Below are 13,970 nucleotides of genomic sequence, written 5' to 3'. Positions count from 1 at the left end.
CAGGCAGAAGCCTGTGTGCTCTCAAGCAGGAGACCCACGGACAGTGATGAAAGTGTCGCTGTAAGCAGGGTGTCCTACTGGTGACCAGGCAGCTGGAGCCAGGAGATGGGGACCAAGTGTGGCAGTTGAAATGGACGGTAAGGGACTGGGTCCCAAAACATTCCCCAAGAATCAGGACTTTGATGGTAGTGCGGCTAATTCCAGAAAAATGGGGAAGAGGTGATGCTCATTTATGAAGATGACTTCAAGTTTTAGCTTGAAAACCAGCGATATCGTCATGCCCCTTGAATATAATTGTTCTCTGGGCAAGTAGGTGAGAGATTCCTGTGCAGATTTTTTTTTTTAAGTAAGCTCTAAAAAACACAGAACATGTCACGAATCTGCATATCATCCTTGGGCGGGCGCCGGGCTAATTTTCCCTGTATCATTCTGATTTTAATATAGGTGTGGCCAAAGTGAGCGCCCTGTGCAGATTTTATATAGAAGTCTACAGAGATGGGGGCGCCTGGGTGGCTCAGATGGTTTTAAGCGTCTGCCTTCGGCTCGGGTCATGATCCCAGGGTCCTGGGATCGAGTCCCGCATCGGGCTCCCTGCTCCTTGGGAGCCTGCTTCTCCCTCTGCCTCTCTCTCTCTCTCTCTCTCTCTCTGTCTCTCATGAATAAATAAATAGAATCTTTAAAAAAAAAAAAAAGAAGTCTACAGAGATGATAGCTGAACCAGGCAAGGGGTTCCCTATGCTTTTTTCGGCCATTCATTTCCTTAATGGCCCCTGCCTAAACTCTTTCTTGTTTGGCTGAAGAGAAACATATTAGAACTATTGTCTCGTCTGACTTCCTCTGGCTGCCTCCTGCACAAACCTGCAGACAACGTCCACATCGGACACTTCTCCACGAATGCTAGGTTCTCCAAATCATGGCTTTGGAATTAACCTGTGAACCGCCTGAATCATCAGCTCTGGCGAGGGTGGGTTCTGACAACTGGTTTTCATTACTTGGGCATTGCTCAATCCTGGCCACACGAGTCGCCGAATCGGTGATCGGTAAGCTTGCACTTGACTCAGGACGACTGAATAGAGCTGCTTCTAACCCTAAAAGAGAATCATTTAAAGAAGGTATTACCATGATTAAGAATACATAAACACACACACACACACACACACACAAAGAATATGTAAACATATATTAGATAAATATTTAGATAATGCATGCTTTAAGAGAAGCACTATTTCGATTTAATGATAAAAGCAGAATCAACTATGCACCTGAAAACACTTCATAATTGTTTAGTTTATCAATTTAACCCACTGAATTCAATTTTCCAATCTTACACTTGTAAGGAAGGCATTAATATTGAAGATTATAGTGATATCCAGTAGAGGAGAATACACTAATAAATAATTTAGCTTCTTTATGCTTCAGTCGCTTTCCTAAATTACTTATGAAACAGCAACAAATACTACTGGTGCTATTGGGAAAGCCGACATTATCCATTTCTTATTTAACAATGGAGTCATTAAAAAAGAGAGAGAGAGAAGGGAGGCTGGGAGGGAGAAACTCATTATTGTATTAAGTACAGATCCTGGTATCTTGAGAAGCTGCATGTTTGGTTTGGCTGAAGAATATCAAAAGCCACTAGGCAAGAAAAGGACATTTGCTGTAGCCAAAGTAAACAGTTTTTATTTGTTTTCCATATGCAAGCATATGAGTAGAACCCAGCATATTTTAGATTTGTACATTTCGGGGAAACATGTAGAATTTTAATCATCATAACATGAACCACGTCCCTTCTGCTACTTAATGTTTCATAACTGGGAGTGCTGCATGAGCAAAGCATGTGGAAATTAGGAATCCTGTGACATTTCAGCACTCGTGTGGATTTTGGCAGGGCCCAGACCGAAAGAAGCACACCTGAATTGTCTTGGGTATGTGAAAATTTATTCTATAACTGTTTCCAGAACATGTGATTCAAATATCATAGTGACTTATCAAATATAACCCTCATCTCCAGGAAAATTTTCCTTGAGCCTTATTGACATTTGTTTTCTGATCTCACTAGAGACGGTCATGTTTCCCACCCTCCATAAGCTCCAAGATTTTCCCTCCCTCTCCAAAAGAGGAGAATTTTTTGGAGACAAAACACCTACCCCTAGATATGAGCATGATCAAATGCATGCATTTCTAGAGAGGCCTTTAACCAAAGATCAAAAAAACTGAGGGTGCTTTTTTTGAAATTTTATTTCCCACACTCTAACAGTGATGCCTACCAGACAAGATGTTTGCAATAAACTTTATAAACTTCCATATTTTGAGAACTCAATGTTGAGTGTTAAGATGGAAATAGAAGAAATAAAAGAAGTTACTGATAATGCAAATAAAGCCTTTAACACATAATATGTGCTCAATAAATATAATGTTAGCTATTGTAACTTCATTATTTGGGATATTCACAATTAATGACAAATGGTAGCATGTATATACATAATTATAAATGTACACACGGATTTATGTATATAATGGGTATGTATAAACAGAGAAGTGCCTAGTTTTCTAATTGCCAAAAATAATCTTTGCTTGTGAATTAATTCATTGCCATTTGCTGTTTGTTTTCCTGTTGAGAGTTGGAAAGGAGAACACAAGCGGAGGTGTGAAATGACTCATTTATTTCAGTGAATTACTAACCCAGAAGCCTAGCCACAATTATTCTAATCAAAGTGTTCAAGCAACTCTGACCATTGAGGAAAGACCTAATCAATGAATTAAAATCACAAAACATGCTGCCCAGTGTCACCTTTATCACAGAATAATAAAACGTTGGGATCAGAAGGGCCTTCAGAAACAAATCATGAGAGACTCATAACTATAGAGCACAAACTGAGGGTTGGTAGAGGGAGTCGGGTGGGGGATGCGCTAGATGGGGGATGAGCATTAAGGAGGGCACTTGTTAGGAAGGGCACTGGGTGTCGTGTGTAAATGATGAACCACTGAACTCTACTCCTGAAATCAACATTGAACTGTATGTCAACCAACTAGAATTTAAATAAAAAAAAAAAAAAAGGCCATCAGATGTCAACCAGCACAAAGCCTTCATCTTACAAGTGAGGAATCTGGGGCCCAAAGAGGTAGGGTGATTGGCCGGAGCACGTGGTCAGCATCAGAGGGGTCATTCCAACACTGGACTTTGCCTCCATATTCAGGCTCTGCTGGCTCTCATTACCTGTAAGGCATTTCTCTCCCTCTAAAAAAAAAAAACACATCCATCTGATTACACAGAGTCTGTGTGAAGCCATTACAGCTGGATTTGCCTCCTTGGCCTCTTCTGGGTGATGGCCTTATAAGCCTCTCAGATACAGAGAAGACAGATTATGATTTAAGATCGTTGAACCAAAGGGGCCCCAACAAGTATCCCTTTAACAGCACCTTTTCTGATCTGCTGTCGTTGATATCCAGGATATGTGGGTGCACAGTAATATCACCTCACCTTAGGATTAAAGCATCCATTATTTTACTTTTGTTTTCCAAGTGTATTTCCAAATGAGGTCTTTGTTGTTTTTTTTTTTTTTTTTAAGATTTTATTTATTTGACACAGAGAGACACAGCGAGAGAGGGAACACAAGCAGAGGGAGTGGGAGAGGGAGAGGCAGGCTTCCCGTTGAGCAGGGAGCCCAATGCGGGGCAGACGCTTAACGACTGAACCACCCAGGCACCCTTTAAATGAGGTCTTTGAAATAGGTCACAGGAATCTCTTTCTTATATCTAGACACAGCATTTTTTAAATATTTAATTTAATTTTGTTTTATTTTATTAAGTAGGCTCCACACCCAGCACAGAGCCCATTGTGGGGCCTGAACTCACGACCCTGAGATCAAGACCTGAGCTGAGCTCAAGAGTTGGACGCTTAACCTACTGAGCCACCCAGGCATCCCTAGACACGATGTTTTTAGTGAGAATTATTGAGAAGTTGAAGAGATCACTTGTCCCTGATTCCAATGTTTGGAATGCATGGTCCAGTTGGGGAAATTAGCTTAAAATCACACATGCAGAATCCACACAGGAGTATGGGCTGGAGGTTCCTGAAGGCAGGATTTGGGTCTCCTTTGTTTCTATCTCCAGCACTAAGCACAGTGCTTGGTATATTGTAGGTGCTCAATAAAGTTTGTTGGACAAATTAATGAAAGAAGAAGCAAATTAAATTTCTGGTTCTCCAAACTTCCATGGCAATAGAAGAGTAGCTTCACCTGGGGGCAGGCATTTGTGCTTTCTGAAGTTGCTTTTCCCAAGCTTGATGGGCTCGTGGCTACTCTGGTTGGCTACCAACCAACCAGACAACCAGAAAACCAAATACTCTTTCAAGACTTTTCCAACCGCTTCTGGAAGCCACTGCAAAGCATATTTCCATGCCTAAAGGGGCATCCTTGAACTTTAGTGGATGACCTGGGAATGGACCCCAGCACCCCTCTACTTCCTTCAGAATGCTGTGCTATTCAGAAAAACTGGCCTCTGTCTTCGGTTCACGTTGGAGACCAGTTGGCCAGGTGCTTATAGCACTCACCTTTTTCAGGCCCAGCCATGGCAAAGCTCACATCCAAGTTTCTCGCCTTAGTGTGTTTGTGTGTCTTATGGTATTCCCATGAAGAAGAAATGAACACTTGTTTCCTTACTGACATTTTAAACAATTCCTCTTTGGGGCATCTGGGTGGCTCAGTCGGTGAAGGCGTCTGACTCTTAGTTTCGGCCTGGGTCTTGATCTCTGTGTTGTGGGATCGAGCCCTGTGTTGGGGTCTATGCTTGGGACAGAGTCTGCTTGGGACTCTCTTTCTCTCTCTGCCCCTCCCCGCTGTGTGCTTGCGCGCGCACGCTCTCTCTCTCTCCCCCGCCTCTCGAAATAAACAAATCTTTTTAAAAAAGAATTAAACAATTCCTCTTTAGCGAAGTCTTTGCCTCTCTGTCATTAGAATCCCAGCCAGCCTGACTTCTGATTAAATTTCTCCATAAGTGGTGGAAGATGCTTCACAGTGTGTGCTGCTTGAAAGATGGCCATTCAGACAGCCATGTGTTGTGAAACTATTTTGTGCATGTGGCCCGCTCGTCAGGAAAGGCGTTCCAGCACACAGAGTATATGTGTGTGTCAGAGCTGGCAAGAGACCAGGCCGGGGCATGAATATGTATGTTTTAAGGAAGGAGCAACAGTTGAGAATGGACGAAAGACATAGCCTGGGCACCCTCCCAATGCCTATAATTATACCACCAACCCTCCTTTAGGGAAAGCTCAGTTCTGCTCATTTTCAGAGAGGTGAAATTGGCATCCGAAGACGTGTTTTTGAGATTTGAACACTGAGGTCTCTTTATGTAAGCATCAGCAATAAAACATCTTTATGTTGACCACATTTTCTTTTCCCAGAGACATGAGAAAAGAACAGGACTTGCCTCGTAGGCCTAAAAAGAACACTCTGCTTCCTTCCTTAAAACATTCCACCGTGTTTTTCTACCTTTGGTTCTGAGTTATAGAAAGATGGATATTTTTGTCCCTGAGCCAAGAAGGCTCTGTGCCCTGTGTCTTTCACACAGCAGCTGCATTTCACAAAAAAAAAGAAGTGTTTTTTACCTGATTTTTTCCTGTGGCATTTAAAAAATCTGCACTGGACTTTGCCACATTCATTTTTTTCCGTCCCAAAGGCAGCAGTGTGAGTTGGTGGGAGGAAAAACATTAACTTCACCGAAGCCTGGAGGGAGGTCAGCGGACATGTCCGGAATCACACGGTGACTCAGAATACCTGCCTGCTGGAGCACTCTCTTAATCAGTCTGAAGGCTGGCCATTTAAACAGCAGGAGATATTTACTCATTCTGGAAGTCTCTTCGGCTGTGTTTCTAAATGGTCAACATCTAGTTTCAGGGGGGAAAAAATCACTTCATTTTCACTCACGATCCCAAGTCAACAAAGCGAAAATAAAAATATATTCAAAAAAGTTTGTAGAAAGTTTCTCTCATGACAAATCTATCATCGGTTATGATTAAGCTAGAAAAGTCTCCTTGAAAGATGTCTCAAGCTTTAGAAGTTGACTTCATGGAGTAGGTCTTCACCCTCATGACCAACCCCATTCCCAACCCAACAGCACCACTGTGAGCAAAACACCCCGAATGGTAAGACCCACATCTGAGCCCGCTTGACATTTTACAATTTTTCTTACGTTTGGGAAAAAGCTGACTTTCCAAGTTTCTGGTAGCCACTTTTTTGGTATTTACCTAGATGCTTATACTACAGACAAAATGTTAGAGAATTAGGAGAACAAAAAGGCTATTTATTTATTTATTTATTTTTAAAGACTTCATTTCTTTATTTGAGGGAGAGCGAGAGAGTTCACAGAGGGAGAGGGAGAAGCAGACTCACCACCAAGCGGAGAGCCTGATACGGGCCTTGATCCCAGGACCCCAAAACCAGCGCCTGAGCAGAAGGCAGACGCTTAACTGACTGAGCCACCCAGGTGCCCCACAAAAGGCAATTTAAAACCCTTCTTCCACACTTAAACATTTTGGGATAACACCTTTAGGCCAGTTTTTGTCAATAAATCAACTCAGGGCAATTATTGGTTCTAAATTTAAAGTTTCCCCTTTTATGTTCGGCTGTGGTTAAAATTCCTGTTTTCTCTGAATTTGCACCTATGGTGGGACACGATTCTCTTGTCTCTACTTTGCCCTTTGCATGCCAAACAATTCCATCCTTTAATTCTCCAATCTTTTCCTAGCTCCCTCTCCAGCCCGCTGTAGGACTCCTCTCTGAGACTGCTGTGAGCTTCCCGATTAGGTTCTCTTGGGTAGTTTGGAAATCTACCCACACCAGTGGCCCTCACCCTCCAAAATAAAAACAAAGCAACTCACACACATTCTCCCAGACTAACAGGAGGAGTGGCTCGCCGTTCCCAGTTGGCATGTGTCATTTACTTCATATGTATTAGTACACGTAGTCATCTGTGGCTTTCTTTGGCCATCTTATTGAGCAAACTAAATTCTAAGATAGTCAAAAGTTTAGTAAGGTAACCAGAAAACTCTTAGCCACTGAATATGGCAATGAAATGAAAACATGCCTTTCGAGAAGAAACCGGCTGTCACAATGACCAGAAAAGAAATCTCTAGAGTCCTTGGCAACGTCGGTCAGCAATTGAATGTTGCTCACTGAGATGTATGGGTTTCCTCTAGCTGATGATAATCACAGGAGCTGGTTCTACTGGATGTAAAAAAAAAAAAGGGAGCTTGAAGGAAAAGTTTCTTTACAAGGTGAAAGTAAAAAAGCTAGGCTGATAACAATTTCCATAGATTTTAGATAAGAAAAATTAGAGATATCAGTTTCAGTTATTAAAAAGCATGCACTTAAGCCCTTTGATCCCTTAATTAAAGTTCTTGTTCAGAAAATGTGTTCAAATACAACCTTTAGCAGCTCAGTTTCTAAAATAGTATCATAAAAGCAAGAGAGGGAACAAATCTGTATGTATCTGTACTACAGGAGGAATCTTATCGCCAATTACCAAAGGGAAGGGCCGGAGTCCCAGCGTGTCTGTTAAAGATCGTACTGGAGAGGTACCGGGGAGGAGGGGGGCATGAAATGTCATTAAGGAGAATGAAAGCCTAGGCATGATTTAAAATAAATAAATAAATAAATAAAGTATTTCAGAGCAGCCTAGCAAAACCTGGAGCTGGAGACACTCCTTTTTTTCTTTCTTTTTTTGCCTGTGAAGTTTGCATTTGTTCCGTTCCCTTTATCAGTGCCGTCTGAGCCCCTTGCACCTCATCTCCTGTTGTCTCCATCTTTGTCCTAAAATCAAGACACCCAAGTTATGGTGTGCATTCCAGGTATCTTGATCACTAAATGTCAGTTCAGCGAGGGGAAACATCCAGTTAAAACAAAAGTAGATTTCTCACAATTATTGTGGCCAGCACAGATCCAAGTTCAGCTTTTTCACCCTTACCCGACATCCCTCTTAACCTTCACTCCTGGGGGGCTGGAGGGCGGAGGAATAGAAAGGAATGGAGCACATAATTTCTTTTCTTTCAGGTTCTCTAAGTAAACCCTTGGTTCTGGTTGGACGGTGTGTCAGCATCATGATGTCTGAATTCACATTGTGTCAGGGTAGCCAGATATTATGGGTTTTATTTCTTTTTATTTTTTTAAGATTTTATTTATTTATTTGAGAGAGAGTAAGAGCAGGGAGGAGAGGGAGAAGCAGGCTCCCCGAGAGCAGAGAGCCCGATGTGGGGCTCGATCCCAGGACCCTGAGATCATGACCTGAGCCGAAGGCAGACGCTTAACTGACTGAGCCTCCCAGGTGCCCCGATCTGAAGGTTTTTAAAACTCCAGCTGCACTGATGGGTAGTTCCATCTAGTAATGGCCACTTTCAATGGTGCGTATGCACAGACTCTCAAATTAAGTTCTAAGGCAGCAGTTTGAACTTGAGCTCAGCACAGCAACTTGCCTGCTTTTTAGAAGGACCATGCATGGTTCATCGCGTTTTAATACTACCTGCATATTCACCGGTTGCATGACTGAAGACTAATGCTATGTCCAAATTAAATCGCTTATCTTGAACTTCACAGCCAAAAGTGAAATCCAAGGTGTCTGAATTTGTTCCTCCAAGAATTCCCATTAACCCAGTTCATAGTTCTCAACAGGTAGTCATATAGACTTGGAAAACGACAAAAGACATGAACGGAGAGCCAAAGATGAGGGCAGAGGTCAAATATACAAATACACCCATGCAAAGAGACAGAAATAAGATATTTGAGGGCATTTTCACAAAAAGTTGCCTCTTTAGAGAAGAAGTTAAAATTAGATTTCTTTATTTGAATTTCCAGACGTAATGCACTTCGTAGAGTATTTGGAAAACTGAAATCCCCTCTCATTTTTATGATAAAATTGGACTTGTATTTCTCTAAAACAAGTATTAGACCCAGAGAAGCACAAAGAGCTCAAGAAAGCAGCAAAACATATGTCTTCCAAATCACATATTTAAAGGTAAGATTATCTTTTGCTGATAAATCATTAAAAGTACTACTCAAAATAAGTTATGGAATATGCATGCAAAGTAGAGTTATTTTTATATTTGGTGTAAGAAGCTTAAAAAGAATGCAATATTGCAACAGAGCAAAACAAATGAGAGACTGCAGAGTCACTTAGCTTCTGTCAAGTCTTTCCTGAATACTCCTTGAGAAGAGAATATACAAGCTGCATTTTTTAAAAAATTAGCCTGTCGTGGAAGCTTCTGATGTTTGGAAATGAATGGTCAATCTTGGTTAAAGCCTAGAGGAGATGCAGACCCTTTGATTCAAAAGGCAGTAGGATATCTGAGAGCTCTCCAGCCACAGAGAGAACCGCCACAGAGCAAGGCTTGTGTAGACCGGGGTTGGGCAAGAAGTCCATCTGGCAGGGAACTAAGGTAGGAGTCAGAACAAACAAGATTGCAGCAAATTTCAGGCTATCAAATACACAAGAAGTCCAAACAAGTTGTTTATACGGCCTCGCTTCCCCCATTGGAAGAGAAGTTCACGTGCACAGGGATTTTTCAATTTTGTTCATGATCGCACCCCCAGCTTTTGGAACAGTTCCTGGCTCAAATATTTGATGACTGAGTGAACATCAACTCAGTTACAGAAGATAGATTTGTCAAAAGAAATTAAATTGCACAAATATCTCGTGAGCAGCTAAGCAGTGCGATGTTAAGTGTCCACGTGTAGTAACTGACATACAGCACCGCGATATGACATGGAAATGCACAGTGCCGGGTGGGAGGAAGACAGGCCGATGATGGCATCAAGGAGTGTCTTTGGGAAGAACAGCATTGGTAGGAAAGGCTGAAGCCTGTGCCAGGCCCTAGGCTTGGTGCTCAGTTCCCTGAGATCCCTGCACAGAAATCACGTCATCTACTGTGTCCACCGTCATACACCTAGTGCTAGCTCAGTGTTCTTCAAGTAGATGCTCAGTCAATGTCTGTGAATTGATGAGCAGACAATAGGGACCCAGGGAAGACATGCGATCTAGCTGCAGGGTCAGCATGTTGGCCAGGCCCAGCCAGGGAATCGATCCAGTGTTCCATCCACCTCCTTCACTGAATGACCCGTAGCCAGCCCGGATCTTAGAGGGTCAGAGTGAAGTCCGAGAACTCCAGTCCCAGAATTAAATATGAAGAGGTGAAACCCCAGGGCTCCACTTAAGACTTCCTGAATCAAAATCCTGGGTGGGGGACCCAGAAACTAGCATTTTAACCAAGTATCCAGGTAAGTCTCCCGCATGTCGAAGTTTGGATTCTACTCAAGTAGGATTTTGTAGACAAGTAAACAGATCTAATAAGAATTCTCTCTCAAGTACCCACATTAGTAACTGAAATCCCAAGGGCAAGGAAAACTAATATTTGGGGTGGTTACTGTGGACCAGATACTATTCAAGAAGCTGTCACATAGAATAATTTAATATTGAAAAGTCCAAGGCGGTAGTGTTCTTACACCTATTTTTAAAGAAACCAGCTCAAGGACAATAAATAACTTGGCTAACGTTGCACAAGTACCTGTGGGAATCCAGACCAGGTTTAATTCCTGAGATCACATGCTCCCTGAGGTCTTGCTGCATCTTTTAGAAATGCAGAATCGAGGGAACGGCGGGGACATTCTGTAGGGCTAGTCCTTACGAAATGTACAAAGAATCAGTTACTGATAGGATGAATCTGTCAAGATGAATTTCTGGACATCAAGATTTGAGGTTTTAATTTGTACAAGCATTAAGCATGTCTAAACCATCTATGACTTTAATAATCCTAATAAAAAGGTGAGCACTGGGTGAAGAGGTTTTTCTGGGGTGGAACCCGAACACTCAGGTACAAAGGGCAGACAAGTACCTGAAGAGGGAAGGCAGGGGTGAGGAGGGACGGACAGCAGGGGAGGTGCATACTGTCCCATCTTACAGACTGCTGGGCTCCAGCCAATAGTGGCCAGGTCTCATTTCAAAGAAAAGCCAAAAGTCCAGTTTTACATGTAAATATCCTGATTTTTAAATATAGATAACTAACTGAAACGTTTAAAACACACCTCAAAAGTCAAACAAACAGGTCTGGAAAACAAAATCTCTGGTCCAGAGTATACACATCCCAGGGAGTTAAGCTACATAGAGTAACTGGGATATTGTTTAGTGTGAAATGGTTTAGATCAGAGACATGTCCGTGCCTTCTACTTACAAGAAGCTATATCCTGGTTATCACTACTGCTGGTTTAATTTGATAAAGCCTGCATTGCTTCGTCTTTTGATTTTATACGGGCATATCAGATGTGGCCGGAAGGCCAAATATTTCTAAACTGAACTGGACCTATTAACTTACCATCCTAGGGATGACAACCTTATCGTTCCGGTTTGGGAGTGACCATCAATTGGCATTGGCCCATTTTAAATTTGTGATCCCCTGGTTTTTCAGCTTATTTTAAAGGAAAATGGAGTAAACTCTGGGGGAAGAACCTTCAGTTTTAGTAAGCCCCCCATACTGCATCTACTTTATAATAACTGCATTTGTTGATTTCCTAAATGGAACTTCTCGGATACCCAAGCATTGAAGCTGTCGTTTCAGAGCAGAAATTCTCTCCCACACACAGAGTCCCAACAATGAGTGATTTACTACATAGGATATGCATTCTAAAACATCAAGTTTACAACAACTGAGTTTTCGTCCCTATTATTATTTAATAATTTTATAATGTTAACTTACGAATGACTATGAACAAGCCAGTGAGTTTTTGTTGTTTCTAACATAACCACAGTCTTAATAATACTCCACCCTTTCGGTGTTGGCATTGCCTTAGGGGATATTTTCTTATCTATTTTATGGCAGGGTTAAAAAGATACCTCTCCCTCAGTGCCCTTATGTTTGCAACGTGTATGCATTTATTTCAGGTTATCAAGTGAGGCGATGTCCACCGACTCAGGCAGAAACCATCATTAAATCAAGTTCATACAGTGTCACAACGTCACCCGTCTAAGGATGTTAAACGCAGCATAGACGCATGAGCATTGGTGTGAACGGATGAAAAAGGCACTGAGCCAACAAAAAAGCCTCCGGGAAGTGAAGTCGGCAGGTTCTAATTTCACTTATTTTCACCGCTACGTCTGTTTGTTTGTGATTGTAGTTTTCCACTATAAAAGCAAAGCGCATCAGAGGAGTCTGGTGGATTTCTGAGGAGAAAAGCCTCCTCTCTCCCGGAAGTGTGACGGAGCCGAGTTCTCGGAGCCGCGCGGCCGCGGGCCACGGAGAAGCGTCCCCGCCCGCCCCCCGCCCGCCGTCGCCCGCCGTCGTCCGCCGTCGCCGCCCCTGCCGCGGCCGCCGCGGCCACCGCCACCGCCCGGGCTGCACCGGGCTGGGCGGGGCCGACGGGCCGCGGAGGGGTGGGCTGTTTTTGCTGTTTCGGGAGCGCTCCGCGGTGCTCACCCAGGCCGCGGGCCGGCTGCAGGGCTTGAGAAAAACTAGAGAACTTGCTCGGCACGCCCAGATTTTCCAAAGCGCCTCCGCTCCCAGGAGCAGTGCTCGCAGTCGGCTCCCGGTCCTCCAGCCACCGAGCGGGCTCTGCGCCCTCGCCCGGCTCCCGCTCCCTCCTCCCTCCATCTCCGCCCCGCTCCATCTCCGCCCCGCCCCCTCTCCTTACTTACTCACCCCTTCTCCCTCCACCCCCCCCGCCCTCCTTCCTTCACTTCTGCCCCTCCCTCCCCCTAGCTCCCCTCCGCGTCTCCCCCTTCTCTCACTTCTCGCTCTCGCCTCCTCCTACCTCCCCTTCCTCCCCTTCCTCCACCTCCGCCCCTCCCCCACCTCTTACCTCCTTCTACCTTCACTTCTTCCCTGTCCCATTTCCTCCCCCACCCGTTTCCTTCCCACGTCCTCTTCCCCTCTTCCTTCCTCCCCCTCCGCCCCTCACCCTCTTCTTACTCACCCCTTCTTCCTGTCTCCCTCTCTCTCTTCCTCACCCCATACCTCCTTTCCCTCACTTCTTCCCTCCCCTACCTCCAACCCCCGCCGCCCTCCTCCCTCTTCCCTCGCTTCTTCCCTCTCCCGCCTCCCCCCACCTCCCCTGCCTCCCATTCCTCCTACCCCCCCCGCACCTTTACCACTCCCCCACCTCGTCCTCTCGCCCCCCTACTTTCCCTCTCCCACCTCGCCCACCGACATCTCTCAGCTTCCTTCTTCCTTCGCCCACCTCCTCCAACCCTTCCTTCCTCCCCCTCCGCCCCTCCCCCTCTTCTTACTCACCCCTTCTTCCTACCTCCCTGTCCTCCTCTTCCAAACCCCCATGTCTACCCCTCCTTCCCTCACTTCTCCCCCTCCCATCTTCTCCTACCGTTGTCCACCCTTCCGCCTCTCCCGCACCTCCTCTCACCTCCCGCCTCATTTCCCACCTCCTCCCACCCCCTTCTCCTCCCCTCCCCTTCTCCTCCCCTCCCCTTCTCCTCCCCTCCCCCTTCTCCTCCCCTCCCCCCTTCTCCTCCCCTCCCCCCTTCTCCTCCCCTCTTCCCAGGCCCCCGGGGCATAGGGCCCCTCCCTCATTTCGGGGCAGACACAGATTGGGGCTGAATGTGGTCTCGAGGCCGTCTGTCAAGAACTCAGATGAGAAAGTTTCCTGGCACCCGCACCGCAGGGGTGTCCTGGAGCCCCGCGCGGCGTTTCGGCTCCCCTTGGCGTCTGCGCCCGGTAATCGCCGAGCTTATATCGGGGGCCGGTGGTCCCAGCCCCAAAGGGCAGCGCCCTCCGCTTTTCTTCTCGGTTTAACGGTGATTCTGCTCTTGAAGTTTAGCACAGATAAAAACGCAGCGGTACTTTTTGTTAGAGAGGGAGATGAGGGCTCAAAGGGAGACTGAGAGGGAGCGAGGCCAGGGGAGGCAAGAAAACTGGGGAGTAAGGTGGTGTTGGTGTGCTGCTGGACGGGCTCCTTTGGAGCGGACGTTCCTATCTGGACGCC

The 13,970-nt window shown here is 45.1% G+C and overlaps 1 non-coding gene across 1 annotated transcript; it reads right to left on the bottom strand.

Annotated features, from left to right (window-relative positions):
• Positions 1-356: 356 nt before the first annotated feature.
• LOC114213257 (U6 spliceosomal RNA) lies at positions 357-463 on the bottom strand. Its single transcript, XR_003610178.2, has one exon. It is a non-coding gene; the product is annotated as a U6 spliceosomal RNA (small nuclear RNA).
• Positions 464-13,970: the final 13,507 nt, after the last annotated feature.

This window comes from Eumetopias jubatus, unplaced genomic scaffold, assembly GCF_037043125.1.
Source record: "Eumetopias jubatus isolate StellerSeaLion01/CBP00866 unplaced genomic scaffold, mEumJub1_p1.0 scaffold_3, whole genome shotgun sequence".
Lineage (NCBI taxonomy): Eukaryota > Metazoa > Chordata > Mammalia > Carnivora > Otariidae > Eumetopias > Eumetopias jubatus.
The sequence above is the reverse complement of the archived record's forward strand: the minus strand, read 5'-3'. Positions and strand labels throughout refer to the sequence as shown.